This window comes from Ambystoma mexicanum, chromosome 2q (assembly GCF_040938575.1).
Source record: "Ambystoma mexicanum isolate Mex_15411 chromosome 2q, UKY_AmexF1_1, whole genome shotgun sequence".
In the NCBI taxonomy this organism is placed as follows: domain Eukaryota; kingdom Metazoa; phylum Chordata; class Amphibia; order Caudata; family Ambystomatidae; genus Ambystoma; species Ambystoma mexicanum.
The window spans coordinates 1,174,407,870-1,174,423,429 of record NC_090924.1 but is presented as its reverse complement, the minus strand read 5'-3'; the positions used below and the strand labels follow the sequence as shown (position 1 = coordinate 1,174,423,429).

Genomic DNA, 15,560 nt, shown 5'->3' with positions numbered 1-15,560 from the left:
AAATAAGGTTCAAAGGGTCACATGTTTAAGTAAACATACCTTTTACCAAACTGTTTTGTATTTAGTAAAAATGTTCAGGGTTAGTATAGGACAATAAATGGCGTGCATCAAGCTAATATACACCTTAATGGGTTAATTTAACGGTTGCAAAAAGGCCCTAAAAAAATGTCCAAAGACATTTGCTCTTGCATATGTCTTTTACTGGGTGTTTTTAAATTGAACACGTTATCATCATGTGTTTCTGTGCTTTAAATCAATTAATGCAAAACTACATAACAAAATAAAATACAAATCTGTAATCACATCCCACTCTATACAAATCTGCGATCACACTCATTCTATAAAAATCTGCAATCACACCCCACTCTGTAAAAATCTGCAATCACACCCCACTCTATACAAATCTGCGATCACACCCCACTCTATAACAATCTGCAATCACACCCCACTCTGTAAAAATCTGCAATCACAACCCACTCTATAAAAATCTGCAAGCACACCCCACTCTTTCCCTTCATTATGTATTTCAGGGTCCAATCCACAGCACCCTGAATTGCACCTCAGCCAGACTTTAATTTTACAACTCCGACATGACATTTCAACTGTCTTCCTTACAGTGCCCACTCAGTGCTCTACACACATAAGTGTTCCATTTAACCCATCTCTGTTATTTCAAGTTTAACTGTAATAATGATATCACATTTTCATCTAGCGCTTCATAATAGATACCTCCCTTGTCTAAGTGCTGTAATAAGGTCATTACTACCCAATTTAATCCTAATATAATGTAATGTAAATTGGTATTGTATAGCACAGCTCTAAAATGTGGTTCTGACAGGGTGTTTATGAGGGAGAAGCAGGTGCAAAACATGTGACGTTGATGAATGGGACCAGAAGTACCAGAATCCATAGGGCTGGTATGGTGTGTTACAGTTTGTGGTATTGACACATTAGTATGTGTGTTAATTCCCCCCAACAAATCTCCACTCTGCTTAGAAACTTATGGGCATCATTACAAGTATGGCGGTGCAGGAAGAAATTGGCGGTAATGGAATTGACCCCACTTTTCCCGCACCGCCATACTATAAGTATGGCCCTGGAGTGGGGGATTTACCTCCAGCATAAGCTGCACTCGGCGCATCCAGAAAGTGCATGGGAAGTGCACTGTGACTGTTTGACTGTCCACGCTGCACAACTTTTGGGTGACTTTTGCTGCATTTACCAGCTTTGGGGACTGCTGTGAGGATCGCTGTGGGGCAGTTGGCAAGAGGAAGCTTGGTGTGCCGCGTGACGTGGTGTGCGGTCCTTGTTACAACAATCCACGTCATCAGACCCGAGCCAGCTGCCTGTGAGCTCCGCCCCTGGATACTGATCCAATCAGCTACTTAATCCTGGTGCACGTGCATCCAACTCGTGCATCCAGGAAGTCCATGGGAAGTGCACTGTGACTGTTTGACTGTCCCCGCTGCACAACTTTTGGGTGACTTTTGCTGCTTTTCCCAGCTTTGGAGACTGCCGCAAGGATCGTTGTGGGGCAGTCGGCAAGAGGAAGCTTGGTGTGCGGCGTAACATGGTGTGCGGCCCTTGTTACAAGTAATTGTTGGACTTTACTCCACCCACTGTGTTAGTTGATCTGCTGCAGTATACTGCACTATACTGCTGCACTGATGTTCACGTGTTGAACAAATTCCTTTTTTTTCGTTTCTTTTTCTTGTTTCTTTTTAGCAATCCACGTCATCAGAACCGAGTCAGCTGCCTGTGAGCTTCTCTACCGGACACTGACCCAATCAGCTACTTAATCCTGGTGAACGCGCACCCGGCGCGCGCATCCAGGAAGTGCATGGAAAGTGCACTGTGACTGTTTGACTGTTCGACGGGGTTAGCTGACGATAATATTGTGAGTATTATCTTCTCGTAACCCACAGCCCACGTTGGGAGGTTTTGGTAATCCAGTTTCGAATTACTTCAGTTTATCACATTGCTCCGTAAAATATAAAAGCCGGTTGGATTTATTTTCAGTTGTATTTGGGGCTGGGATTTGGGAGCATTTCCCTGGTGGTAATTGTATTACAATCAAAATGGTGAATGGGCTTCGTAATGATTCGATAGCAAGTCGCAGTGAGCTGGCGTGTGTAAATGTGTTGGTTACCAACGAAATAGATCTTTCTAAAGAAGCTGGCACGTCAATCTGTTTTGAAAAACAAGGCGGGATCATGCTACAAAAATTGCAATATGATGATGTTATTAGTAATGATGAAATTCACCATACTCTGCCTGTTGATGCCAATGTCAAAATAGGTGGACTACCAGTACCGCAGACTTATAACTTGAAGGATATGAAGCAAGATAAATGCAATACTGCTGCAAATGATTGCCTCGATGTACCTGAGTATGGGGAATTATTGTCCAAAATGGGTATTACCACTACAAAGCCCAGCTTTTCTGATGTCTCCATAATTGCACTGGCTATTGATGCCCTTCTAGAAAAACGGATGCTTTTTTCAAGGGGACCCTCAACCCTGGTTAAACAGAGCAGATATTGCATCGAAGATGTCCACGTATTTACCAAAACAACAAACCTGATTGAGAATCAAGGGCAGGGCAATTCACATGTGGTGAGCAATGGTTATCCTAAGTCTGATGACCCCACTCAGGGTTTTCAGAATTTGGAATCTAGTTCGCCTTCTGAAATCTTGGGCAGTGTCAACTCTTTAGGCGCATGTACATTATCCGAACCTGAGATTGCTATCTTCCCCCCCCTATCCTCGAGCCGAGGCTCTCTGAGCTAGTGGTTGAGGCTGAACGTAATTTGCTGGAGACCGCGGCTCTAGGATCAGATTTTCCAGTTTTGACAAGGATCTTAAATTTGCTTGATAAGGGGCATGAACAGACCCATTCCCAAATTGTTACCACAAACGGATTGCTAAGGGAGGTTCTAGCTAAAGTAAATAGGATGGAAGGGCTGCTATTTACTTGTGATACAGTTGCGGCTTTATCAGTTGGGCAACGAAAGGCAAGTTTAGTGATGATTGACAGAGATACACAAACTTTGGCTGATCCGAGAATGGCTGGCAAAACGGTGAAATCCTTTGCGGCAGTAACTGCCAGATATGATCATAAAGATGAGAGTCAATTGTGTCAGCTAAAGAATGAGTTGACCAAGATGGTTGCAGCTAATGCTGCAGCCATGCAACAGATTTTGCAAGGTGAAATAACTAATCATTAAGATGCACGGGGTAAGTTGGAAGTCCCACCTCAGGATGTATGTGCTATCTCTGATTACCAGCCTGATAGCCCCTCAGCCCTCACTAATCTAATAGATTTAGATGATGACTTACAGACAAATCATAGTCTTGCAGAGTTGGCCAAAGAGAACATGGGTCACGAACTGGCTAATAAACCAGTCTTGATTAGGAAGCAAAAAAGATTGATGGTTAGAGCTGAAAAACATAGGGTTCTACAAGAAAAAAATGTAAATACAAATAAAAAACAAAAAATGAATTCTTGAAGCCACTAAAAGCTGACTCTAAGAATACAACTATTGAAGAGGAGAAGATCGACTTTCAACAACTTAATCAAGAATTTAGAGTCCTTTTGAACATTGACTCAGATCAAACTGACTTGGTCACACAAAAGGAGCAGGGCAAACAAGTAAATAGAAAGGTGAATATTGAATTATTGTCTAGCGAATCCCTGTGCGCGGTGTAAAAGAAACAAACTGATCTGATAAACTTTTTTCCGGCATTATATATTAAAAATGCATCAAATAAAATTAAAGTGGCTGGTCCAATTAAAAACTTGAGCAATGCAAATGTGAATAAGTTGAAATCTGTGGGGTTAAATGCTAATGTCTGGGATTCTCATAAAAATGAGAGTAAGGAACTCAGTAAAAAATCTATGACTCAAGAAACTTTGCCTGATATTCTAGCAACTTGTACTATTCCTATGTTATTGAATGAAGGGGGTGCCATGGTAGGGACACATGCCACCAAAGATCTGAAAGGGGATCTGACTATCAATGAAGAAAGATCTAAGTACGATCAGTGTAAACGCCCGTACAAGTCTATGCCTGAGTCAGATGTGGTGATCCTGACCCCTGATGTCCATCAATTATGGGGTGGGAAACTAAGCTTGTATCCACTTGAAAAGTGAACTTAAATCGCTTAGCAATGCTGAAGGCATTCCAGGCAATCCCGGCGCTGCGAACAATTAGAAGTGATGATATTGATTGGGTACGTTTATCAAGCAGCAATCTGACCAGGATGATTTGTGGCTATCATTCACATATTATACTGAAAATAATATGGGAACAGCGAGAAGACTTGGAAGTATTAGGTTTGTTTCCATGAATATTTACCTCAGACGAACTAGTGGAGATTCCTATTGCTATGCTGCCGATAAAAGTAGAAAACCCCCTTGGCCTAATGCCTGGCGGAGGGTTGCCGCAATCTACTGAGGATCTATTCAAGCAGCTTATGAATTTTGCTGCTGCCTTTTCATGAATGACGGATCTGCCAATTTGGCACAGGTGCAAATGTTGAATGATAAACAGTAGGATGATGTGACTAGGCTGACCTTTATGTCAACAAATTCCTGTGGCATAGGTAATTTGAGGTCCTGGACTGCCCAGCTTGATACATTATCCCTCCCAGGTATTTGTTTGATTCAGGAAACCATGGCCCAAGATGGTCTTGAGGTAGAAGGCTATCATACTTATCATCAGCCAGCTATAAGGGGAACTCTCGGTCGCCCGTCTGGAGGACTTGCCATTCTGATTGATAAAAATCTAAGGATGGAGTCCTCACTGGTGTGTGCAGAGGATGCTGTATTGGCAGTGGAACCCCGGCTAATAGGAAGCAAATGCCTGAGTCTCCTACTCATTAACCTATATTGGAATATTGGTAAGATCTCCTTTGACAACCTCTCAAAACAACTTATCATTTTTGAAAATGCATTGTCCTCTAATCCAAGACTGAGTGTTATGATATGATATGGCATTTATAACGCGCCTATACACAAGTGTTTATGATTGGTGGGGATTTTAATGCTACTTGCCTATGTTCATCGAGGGAGGTAATAGATAGCAAACATGGACTGGGTAAGAAATCAATCTTGAATGGAAAAAGGTGGGTCGATTATTTTTTGGCATGGGATATTCAATTGGCCCCCTTTGAAAGAGGATCATACGAATATACTTGGACTAGAGGGCTCTGGACTTCTATGATAGACTATATTTTTGTTTCTACTGAGTTGCTTAGGTTGATAGATCCTGTACTAATTTGTAATTTGCATTATGGTGATCATTTCGCCTTGAAATCACAACTCCATCTAAAGTTGGATACTTTTGATTCTGCACCGGCATTGACAGCTATTGAATTCGATCGGTCGTGTTTATCCCTTAAATGGAATTCAAAAATGTGCCAGAAAATTATACTTAAAATGCAAGATGACCCATTATTTATTTTGGGTGTGAATCAGGTGGAATGGAATGTGTTTTCGCGGAAATTCAAAATTCTTGGAGAATTTGTGTTCACGTGAAACAAATTATGACAGCAAATGCCGAGAGCATTTTGCATACCCATCGGCACCATTATAATATCAAGGTTGTGAACCAACAAAAAGAGAAACGGAAACGGCTATGACAGCTCAGTTTAAGCAAATATGATTCAAATGCTTATCATGCTCGCAAATTGCTTATTACACAGACATATCAAAGACAATTGAAAACTTTAAAGTATGAGATTGCTATTGCTGATAATCAGAACATGAGATCCCTACTATTGAAAAATGACACGAGACATGTTTGGGGCACACTCAGACCCCTTACTGGGATTTCTGAATTAGTTGAAGAACCGTCAATTTCTGCCTCAAAATGGGTTGAGTTTATAAAAACCAAGTTTGCTATGCCACAACTCTTTGCTACCAAACTGCCAAAACATTTTTCTAGCCTAGTGGCTACAACCTGTCCATGGTCCAGTGAAGATATCCGTATGGCCATTATGAAATCAAAGAGCTCTAGAGCCCCTGGGCCTGACAGCATTCCTCCTTGCCTGATTAAAACTAACCCAGAATTATGGGCTTCTATCTTTAAGAACAATTTGACTCAATCCACTTGATAGGCATCATTTCCAGCTCCTGGTGTTCTGCTATTATGATCCCTGTCTATAAAAAGGGAGCCATGGATGATCCAGGCAACTTTAGGCCGGTAGCGTTAATGGATGCCTCAGGAAAGATTTTTACCAGGCTATTATTACAATCTATTCAGGCATATATCTCAGCAGCCAATTTACTGCCCAGATTTCAAGTAGGATTCCGTAGACACATGGCATGCTCACTAAATGCCACTATAATTGTTCATTTGTATCAGCATATGAAGCACAATACCTGCCCCATTTATATGGCAGCCCTGGATCTCACAGCCACTTTTGATTCAGTTATCAGAGCCTTACTGTGGGAAAAAATGTTGAAGTATGGGTTTTCGGTTGACTTGGTTGCTATTATGGCGGCTTTACATCACAAGACTACATATATCGAATACGGCTGACAAAGGCTGGGGCAATTACTGATCCTATTCCCACTGAAATTGGGTCGAAATAGGGCTGCAATTTAGCTGTAGTCCTGTTTAACTTATATTTATTGGATCACGATGAGGGGTGGGATGATGCCATCATCTTTCCAGTCAAACTAGGTGGCCTATTGCTCAATTGGCTAAGTTATATTAGCCAATTACACCCTTTGACCGTACACCTTTTGGTCTGCAGACTAAACTGGATTTGTTTCATACTTACACTTGCAGGTAAATCCCACTAAGTCTTTTATCATCTCTTTTGTGGAGGGTAGGAGAAGGTGTGTAAAGTTTACCTGGTGTTTAAATGGCATTCCCATTCCTCAGACTCTCTCCATACACTATTTAGGATATCATTTATCCAGTACATATTCAATGGATCGATGGAGGGAAATTTTGACTGATAAAGCTAAATCTCTCTCTTCTCAGATGAGGATTATTCATCGTAGACTTGGGAAATCTTCCCTTATTCCAAAACTGCAATTCTATCTAGAAAAAATAGAACCCATCTTACTCTATTCCCTGGACATTTATCTATGTGATATAGAGGATTTCTTAGACGTTTTGCAGAGGAAAATGTGGAAACATTATTGGGGTTAGCTCTATCTACTCCTAACATGATCATTTGTCATGAGCTGGGACTATTACCGCTGTCCGTTAAATGGCATTGGCGCCTTCTTTCTAATTATGGTAAAATGCTATCACCACCGAAAGCATCCTTGTATGAGGATTTGGCGTTTATGATCCCCAAAGGGCAACCTCCGTCCTTTTGAAATTTCGAAACAAAATGGATGCAATATTATCTTCAACTATGATTTCTAAGGAAGACTTAATAATGGGTCTTCCTTCATGCAAACATAAATTCCAACAATATTATTGGTGTCTCCTGGTTGATAGAATAAACAAAAGTAAGTCATATTATGAATACGCCAAATTTACACGCCAGTGGGGACAACGGGCGAAATACCAGGAAATGTTTCCTTGTAACAAGGCTAGGAAAACGTATTTGAGATTTTGCTTAAATCAATTATAAACTAATGAAAAATTAATGAACTGGTATCATGCCAAAGACAATTTAAACATTGGACAATGTAGAGAATGTGCTTGAAACATTTAACCGTCTATTGTACTTTCTTCAAATCTGATAGGAGGCAAATAATTGGGGTACACTTTTTTTCTGACTCCAATTTGAGCAGAGAAAGTTTGTGGCAAAGATGTATGTGGGGAAAGAGTCAAACCCTTATCCTTAGTTTAACGAAATTTATAATGCTTAAGGAAGAAAAATTGGTAGACAAAAGACTAAACTGCTATGATCTAGATTATAACGAGGTTGGTGAATAATTCCAGGATTACATCTATCACGTTCAAACTTGGATAAGCTTGATTGCAAAGTACTATATCATTGACAATTTGAACGTATGAACAATGTCTATGAAGGGCCTAATATCTACACTTGAAGGCATATCTTTCCAGTAAGAGCTATTATCATGATATATGATCGCTTTATAGTTCTAAATGTTAAATTTGGTGATTTTAATTTTACTATTATACATATTAGTATTAATTTTACTAGTAGAAATTGTGTTGATTTCTACGATTATTGAATGATATTTGATATGTAATTTTGTGGTTTTATGAGTCATTGTTGTTTTAATCAGTTTGTTTTATTTTCTGATATGTCTCGTATAAAATGTATGTATTTGTATAATAATGATATTGTAAAGATTTCTTTACCACATACAATAATAAATGAAATAAAAACAATTCTCCCACTTTCTCCTGGAAATCGGCAAAATCGGCCAAAATACTGCATCAGTAATTACGCCAAAAATACCCCATAGAGTCCAATGGACTCTATAAAAATAGAGTTTAACTCTGCCACCGCCACTTGTAATCCAGTGGTAATTCCGTTGGGCAGATTTCCGGCAGATTTACCGGAAAACCGCCCAACTCGTAATGAGGTCCATAAACCTTTATGTGGGCTTCTCTAGTTTAATACTGTATGAGTGCATCAAAGCATGTCACAATACAAAGGGGTTATTGTTATATTCTGAGCTTGTCATATTGGTAGGGCTGCCCCTAGTCCCTTGTAACTCTCGCCTAACTACCTCTTACCTTCCCCCTGTGCCCCACCCGACCTCCATATTCGAAATTTTAGGGAAGTTTGTTATTTTATGTTGGTTCAGCCTGGGGAAAGGGATCTATGTGATTACTGCAACCACTTCATTGTGACCCCAAAAAACATTTTTCATTTCGACCCCTTTTTCAATCAATGTATGTGCGGGGGAGACCACCACAGCCCCCACATGCATTATATGTTATTCTCACCCCCCACATATACATGGGGTGTAAAGGGGGTCAAAATAAAAAAAAAGGTTGACATTTTTGGAGGTCGCAGTGAAGGGGTCGCATTAATGGGACACTCCTGTTAAGCTTTAATAAACAGCTGTTCCAAACTTTCCTGTGCCCCATTTGTCAACGGAACAATTGGCAACAAGAGCTCCAAGAGAAAACCCTGGCTGGCCCACTGTCATTACCTACGTGCCACATCCTGCCATTCATAGCCACGATCGGCAGCCTCTAGGCCAGGCAGAGGAGTAAGTCAGCTACGCCTGCCAGCATCTATGGGAGATGTCAACCCCGCCTCTAGCCAAACTGCTGGAAGTAGGGATAGATCCACCAGCACCTCACACAGTCGTAATGAGAGTACCCTGAACAAACCTGCTGGAAGAAAAATCACTTTGCACAAGTATTCCAGAAGACAAAAATAAGTTTTCCCCAGCCCAATGCTGTCACCCTTCTTACTGAGCAGGGCAAAGACATGAACAGCATAGACAACTACAGAATGCTATCCTTAAAGTTCAAGGAATGGAAGAAAACGATGGATCACCCAGACCAACAGCTCTCATCATTACCATCAGAGTCGAAATGCCTCTGTTAGTAGACTCAGACTCCTAGTACACTGTAATTACTCATTGGCTATTTAATGAGAAACTCGGTGTTGTTGTGACAACCCTGCTTCCCTCTAACATACTCCCAAAGGGATGTTCAGGACATGAAAATTGACCTTAAGGGGTAATTTCAAGCCACCATGACAAGGTCAGAGAGACTATAGCGAGTGTTTTTGCAGCAGCCACTCGTGTACCAATCTTGGGTTGAAAGCACTAGGCTTATTTCAAGATGACATACATTTCAGTTTGTATGGAACAGGTCCTCTCGATGCGTTATGACACTACAAATGATCCAATGAAAGACATAATCAAAATGTGTACTGCCATTATCAGCCCACAACCTAGTGAACCTGTTAGGATGTAAGCATCAGATAATTTTCAAACCCAATATCTCCCCTGTCAAGCACAGAGTGAGACAAGTCTGATTATGTCTCCAGCTGAAACTACAAGAGCATTTAGCCAAACTGGAGAAGAACGGGATCATAGAGCTGACAGAATCTTCAGAATGCATCACCCCCATTGTACTAGCCTCTATATCAGGAACAGATGCAATGCAAATGTGCAATGATCTTAGGTCCTTGAAAAAGAACATCTTTCTTGACCCCTTACCAAACATCAATGCAATGGTCAAAATTATCAACCGAGAAAACATTTTCTTAACGCTTGACTTAAGATCAGCCTACTTCCAATCAAATCAAAATGACTGCTGTTTCAAGAGACAAGATGGCCTTTGTGAGCTTTTCTGGCACCTTAAAGTCCTTACGCATACTCTTCCGCCTAGTCAGTGTGATGATCTTTTTTCAACGCCTTATGGGTAGGTTATTGAAAGGAATCAAATATGACATCTGTTTCCACTCTAAGACCATTAAGGAGGAAAAATGCACCCTCAAGATGGTGCATACAAGAAAAATGCAAGTTGTTTTGCACAGACGTCGACTACCTTGGGCACATTATCTCCACGGCTGCAGAACTATGTATATGACATACTGTACAAATCAGGAACATTCAACACAGCGGCTGATTGCCTTTCACAACTTCCTCAGCTGTAGCAAGGCACACTATCTGAAGATGAGGAGAACATGATCGTCATGGTTGAGGCCATAATTGAGAAAAACATCTCTCAAAGTGAGTGAGCCGAGGCAGATAGGTGAGAGCTGATGCTATGAAAACTCAAACCACAGATACCAGGGGCTGGTCCTCAGTGAAAGCAGTGAAAGCAGCTTGTGAAGAACTAAATCCACAGGTCAAGGTGGCGAATGAGCTGAGCAAAATGAACAACCTTGTGTTTCAGGGGCAGCGTATCGTCAGCCCCACCATACTGAGACAAAAAAACCATAGAGAGCACTCATATGGGTGATCCTTGCATCACCCTGAGCAAGAGGTTAACTTGTTAAGACTTTGGGTGGCCAACTATGGCTGCTGAGCCTGCCAGAGGTGCTTGGGGGACGTCACAAATTGCTCATACTGCCCTGTCCCCATGACCATTGTGATGCTTTCACATGTCCTGTGGCAGAAAACAGCCCTAGACCTAATGGGGCCTTTCAACGCTTCCTAGGGAAAAGAGGTTTGCCATGATACTAATGATCTATTTCTCAAGGTGTCTAGAAGTAAAATATGTGGAGCAGATCTTGACGTCTGTAATTACATTTTTCAAAAGGTGTTTACCCATGAAGGATGACCTGAGACCATTGTAACCGATAATTGGGTGCAACTTGTCTCACACAAAATACGAATATTCCTGAACAACGTGGGAGTGAGATACCAGATGGTAGCACTATATCATCCAAAGGCTAACAGTTTTGTGAAAAGATTCAAAACGGTTGTGCAAACTGCCTTACTTAGTGGGTGCCCAATAGAGGGCGTGATTGATGACATCCTTTAAAATGTTCAGTCATATCCTCAAGAGCCTCACAGGTGTAGTCTCCCTTGAATTGATGTGAAGAAGAGGGACCACTAACCAAATTAGACCACAGTGGCTGATTAAGGAGGCGAACAAGAGCTTGGTATCCAGTAATAAATTGCACCTCATTAAAGAGAGGATGCCAGATGAAGAAAAAATCCACTAAGGGGTTTTATGATGCCATGCACAGAGTCAGGCTACCTGATTTCTCTGCTCACCTCTGGGTCTGCAGTACACTTCCCATCCACATAGTGACTCCTCAAGTTTAGCCAGCCCATCAGAGTAAAGCGGATAATGGAATATGTTATTCTTACCTTGGACAATCAAGTGTGGAATTTGAGGCGAGTGGCAAAATGTGATATTGGTGCTCCAGGGGTCCCCCAGAAAGAGGTTGTGGAATACAAATCATACAGGGTTTTCCCAGAATCATTACCCATGGGCAGTAACAAGTCTTGACCATTCAAAGGCCAGCAAGTCAATTAGAGCTAGATCCTCTTGGAGCGGGCTGTGCCCACTAGGGTCTCCCCAGAACATAGCCAGCGAGAGATCAGAACCTCTCCACTGTTCAGGGTTGGGAGGGCACTTTTGCCCAGTGAATTGCCCTTAGAACAAGTAGGGTCCATGAAACCCTTCATGCATTCCGTCAGGCACAGGGAATGATGTCCCGCTAGTTGCACCTTGCATACATGCCTGCATGCCTTGGTTACTTGTATTTACATTTCTTAGCTTAGCATAGAATCTTTGGTGAAATATTAAGGAGGAGGATGCATGTTATGTTCTGTTCTTGATCTTCTCGTCATGTTGGTAGAGATGTAAATAGACCCTAGCATCTCTCTTTCATCCTCCTCTTCTCTCCACACCCCACCTTCTACATTTTAGGGACATATGCTATTATATGTTGTTCCAGGCTCAGAAGAACAGCGACCCAATACGCAGCTGTTAAGCTTTGATAAACATGTGTTTGCGATGAACCTGTGCTTCGTTTGTCACCGCAACAGTTTTTCACCACAGGTGCCCACTTTTATTTTGGCCTCTGCAAAAGGATGCACGCGGAATTTGTACACCCTTGTTTGTTTGCTGATAAGTATGTAAACTGCTCCTGAATCAATGAGAAGAGGAATTCTAACCCTATTTATGATAAAATATTTACCTGATTTTTTTATGAAAATCACCACCTCATTTATAAACATCTCATCTGTCAGATGTTCTTCCATCTGAAACAGTTCTCACACACTGGCGTTGGAAAATTTCAACAGTTTGCTCAAAGTCATTTCCTTCCTCATGTTTAACAAATTACATTGAAATCAGTAAATTCCTAAGCATTTATGATATTTGATTTCAATATAATATTTTTTAAATGTATTGATAATAGATATTTATGTTGTTACCTTAACATTGTTTTAATATGTTTATAGACTTTAAGTTTTTATTTGTTTAACCTTAACTTTATCATTAAAAAAATATTAAAATAATTTCCTGTGTTTTTTAAAGGTTTTGGTAATTGTTTTTAAAATGTTTAAAAGTACTATTTCATTTTGTAAATTATGTGTTGTAATGTAGTTAATTGAAACATATGCATTTTTGTTGTAATTGTCTTTTTATGTACTAGTGTAGAATCTAAATTACTATTTGTGAGAATGTACGTAACATTTTTCCAACAACTTCCACATCACCGCTTTGAGCCATCCCTTACCGTGAATTCCGATTAGATTTAATGTATGTATTATAGCTTTTTGAAAAAGACCAATTAAAGGTTTTCCAATTTATAATATGAATACTTTTATGTATTTGTTCAATTGTTTTCTAGGTATCATTATGAAAATCGCCAAAGTAGACGTGCATGTTATTAATATTAAAAGAATATATATTTTGAACTTGTATTTTGTTTTATTCAAGAGGGATATCCTGGTCTCCAACCCAGGCCTCCCTATTGCTGATACCCATATCAACGCCTCCTCCAGACAGACTCTCATTGACATCCTTTTTGTCATTCCCTCTCCAGACCTTTGGACCCCCAGACCAGACCCCCAAATGGTCTCTGTTCTCTCTCCTTTCTCCTCCCCTCCACTCTCTCCTTTCTCCTCCCCTCTAATTAATGGTGGCACCTGGTGGGAGGTCATTGTGACCCCCTACCACTCCACTAAGACTATCATCAATGTCTATCTATGGTGCTGTCATGGTCCCGGGATCTTGGCCCGATCTCCTCAATTTTGATCGTCTTCTCATGCGCCTCATCAATTTCCTCCCTTCTTTCCTCCTGGGCCCCTATGCCACCTCATTCCTCCTCCGCAGCCTCTTTGGAACCCACATCCTCCTCCGATCTGGCCCCATGAAACCTCCTTCTACTGCCTCTGCCCACTCTCGGGCCTTTCTTCCGCTTCCGGTGGGTCCTCACTCCTGCACCCCACCCCGGAAGAATTTGAAATGTGGCAACCTGTTCCATGTAGCTACTCTCAACTCTCACTCTGCTGTCAAACATTGCTCTGACATCATGGCTAGCTCTATCATGAGTTTTGACACTCTCCTTCCGGAGGCCTACAAAATCCTCTACTAGCCCAGATTCAACCGGCCCGGAGGTGGAGTGCCCTGATCTTTCCAGAGTGGGTCCCTGCTTCTGACATTCCTGTACATGCCTACTCCTTCTTTGAATGCCTAGTCTGCAGGCTCACTATATCTCCTGGCCTCTCTCTGACTGTGGCCACCATCTACAGGCCACCTGGCCAGGTCACCCTCTGCCTCTCTGAATGGGCGGACCTCTCCTCTTCTCTCCTGGTCTTGACCTCTCAACTTCTCCTCCTCTGAGACCTGCACATCCACTTCGATACTCCTAATCCCTTCCCTGGGCTCTTCTGCAACCTATGAGATTCTCCCTTTCCGTACTACCCTCTGGTCCAACACACTCTGCTAGAAACACCTTGGATGTTCTCATCTCTTCTGACATCTCCCTCTCTAACCCTCTCACCACTCCGCTCTCTTGGACTGACACCTTCTGCTATGCTCTCACCTGAATCTTCTTATACCACAAGCAAAGCCTACCCAAGCACAGCTGCCTTCCTTCTCGGTCATTCAGCCCATGGGCGAGTGTCAGTAGACACCCTTGCCTCTACATTTCTGCTCCTCCTATTTCTGCAGCTGATTTGTACCTTGACACAGCCCTCTCTAACCTGCATCTTTCTATCTCCAACCCTCTGGACATGCTGGCCCCTGCCATGAGAAGCCTACCTCCAAGTGCAACTCTTGGTATGATTCCGACCTCGCTGTCCTAAAAGTGCAGGGTAAGTGGAGGGCTTTGGCGCATCCTCTTACAAACTGTCCTTTTGAAGAATAGGGTCAGACTCTCTGTCCTCTTTGAGAATAGGGTCAATATCCAAGCCAGCATCTCTGCAGCCTCTAACAACACAGCCAAACACTTTAAAACCTGCAAGGAGCTTGCCCATCCTACTGCAGTCTCCATCTCTCCATCTGCTTCCCAGGTCCTCTGTTGTGCTCTGGCCTCTCATTTCACCACTAAAACTCAGGACATCCTGCCTTCACTTTCATCTTCCTCTCCCACTACCTCTCTCAAGTCCCCTTTGGCTGCCTCTGCCTCTCCTCTTCCTTTTTCCTCCTTTGCTCTGACAACACCTGACGATGTCGCTAGACTAGTCCGATCTATGAAAGTGTCATCGAAACACATGCTCAAGGACCATATCGCCCCCCTCTCTACAGCCTTTGTTGATTTCTGCAATCTTTCTTTCACTACTGGATCTTTCCCCTCATCCCCTCTCTCCTAACCCACTCCCTTGTGCAACACCTCCTAAAAAAGCCCTCTTCCAATCTTACATGTTCAGTAAACTATCTCCCACTTTCTATCACTCCTGTCCTGGACAATCTCCTGGAAAAGCTGGTCATCTCCCAGCTTACCCTCCACACTGAATCTATTGGCTGCCTCCTTGACCATCAGGCTGGATTCATAGCTGCCAGTGGCATGGTAACTGCTCTCCTGAACACCTGTGAAGATCTGCTCTCTATCCCTGACTCCACCTCTCCCTCTGTCCTCATCCTCCTTGACCTTTCCTCTGCTTTCGACACAGTCAATCATGCCACCCTGATCAACTGTCTCCGGGTGAACCTGGGCATCACGGATCAGGCCCTGGCATGGCTG

The 15,560-nt window shown here is 42.1% G+C and overlaps 1 long non-coding RNA gene across 1 annotated transcript in view; it reads left to right on the top strand.

Moving 5' to 3' along the window:
• Nucleotides 1-1,432: 1,432 nt before the first annotated feature.
• LOC138570027 (uncharacterized) overlaps nt 1,433-15,560 on the top strand; it is a 108,541-nt gene continuing 94,413 nt past the window's right edge. Inside the window, exons 1-2 of the long non-coding RNA XR_011303383.1 lie at nt 1,433-1,593; nt 1,726-1,897. This is a non-coding gene — a long non-coding RNA (uncharacterized lncRNA). The remainder of the gene's footprint in view (nt 1,594-1,725; nt 1,898-15,560) is intronic.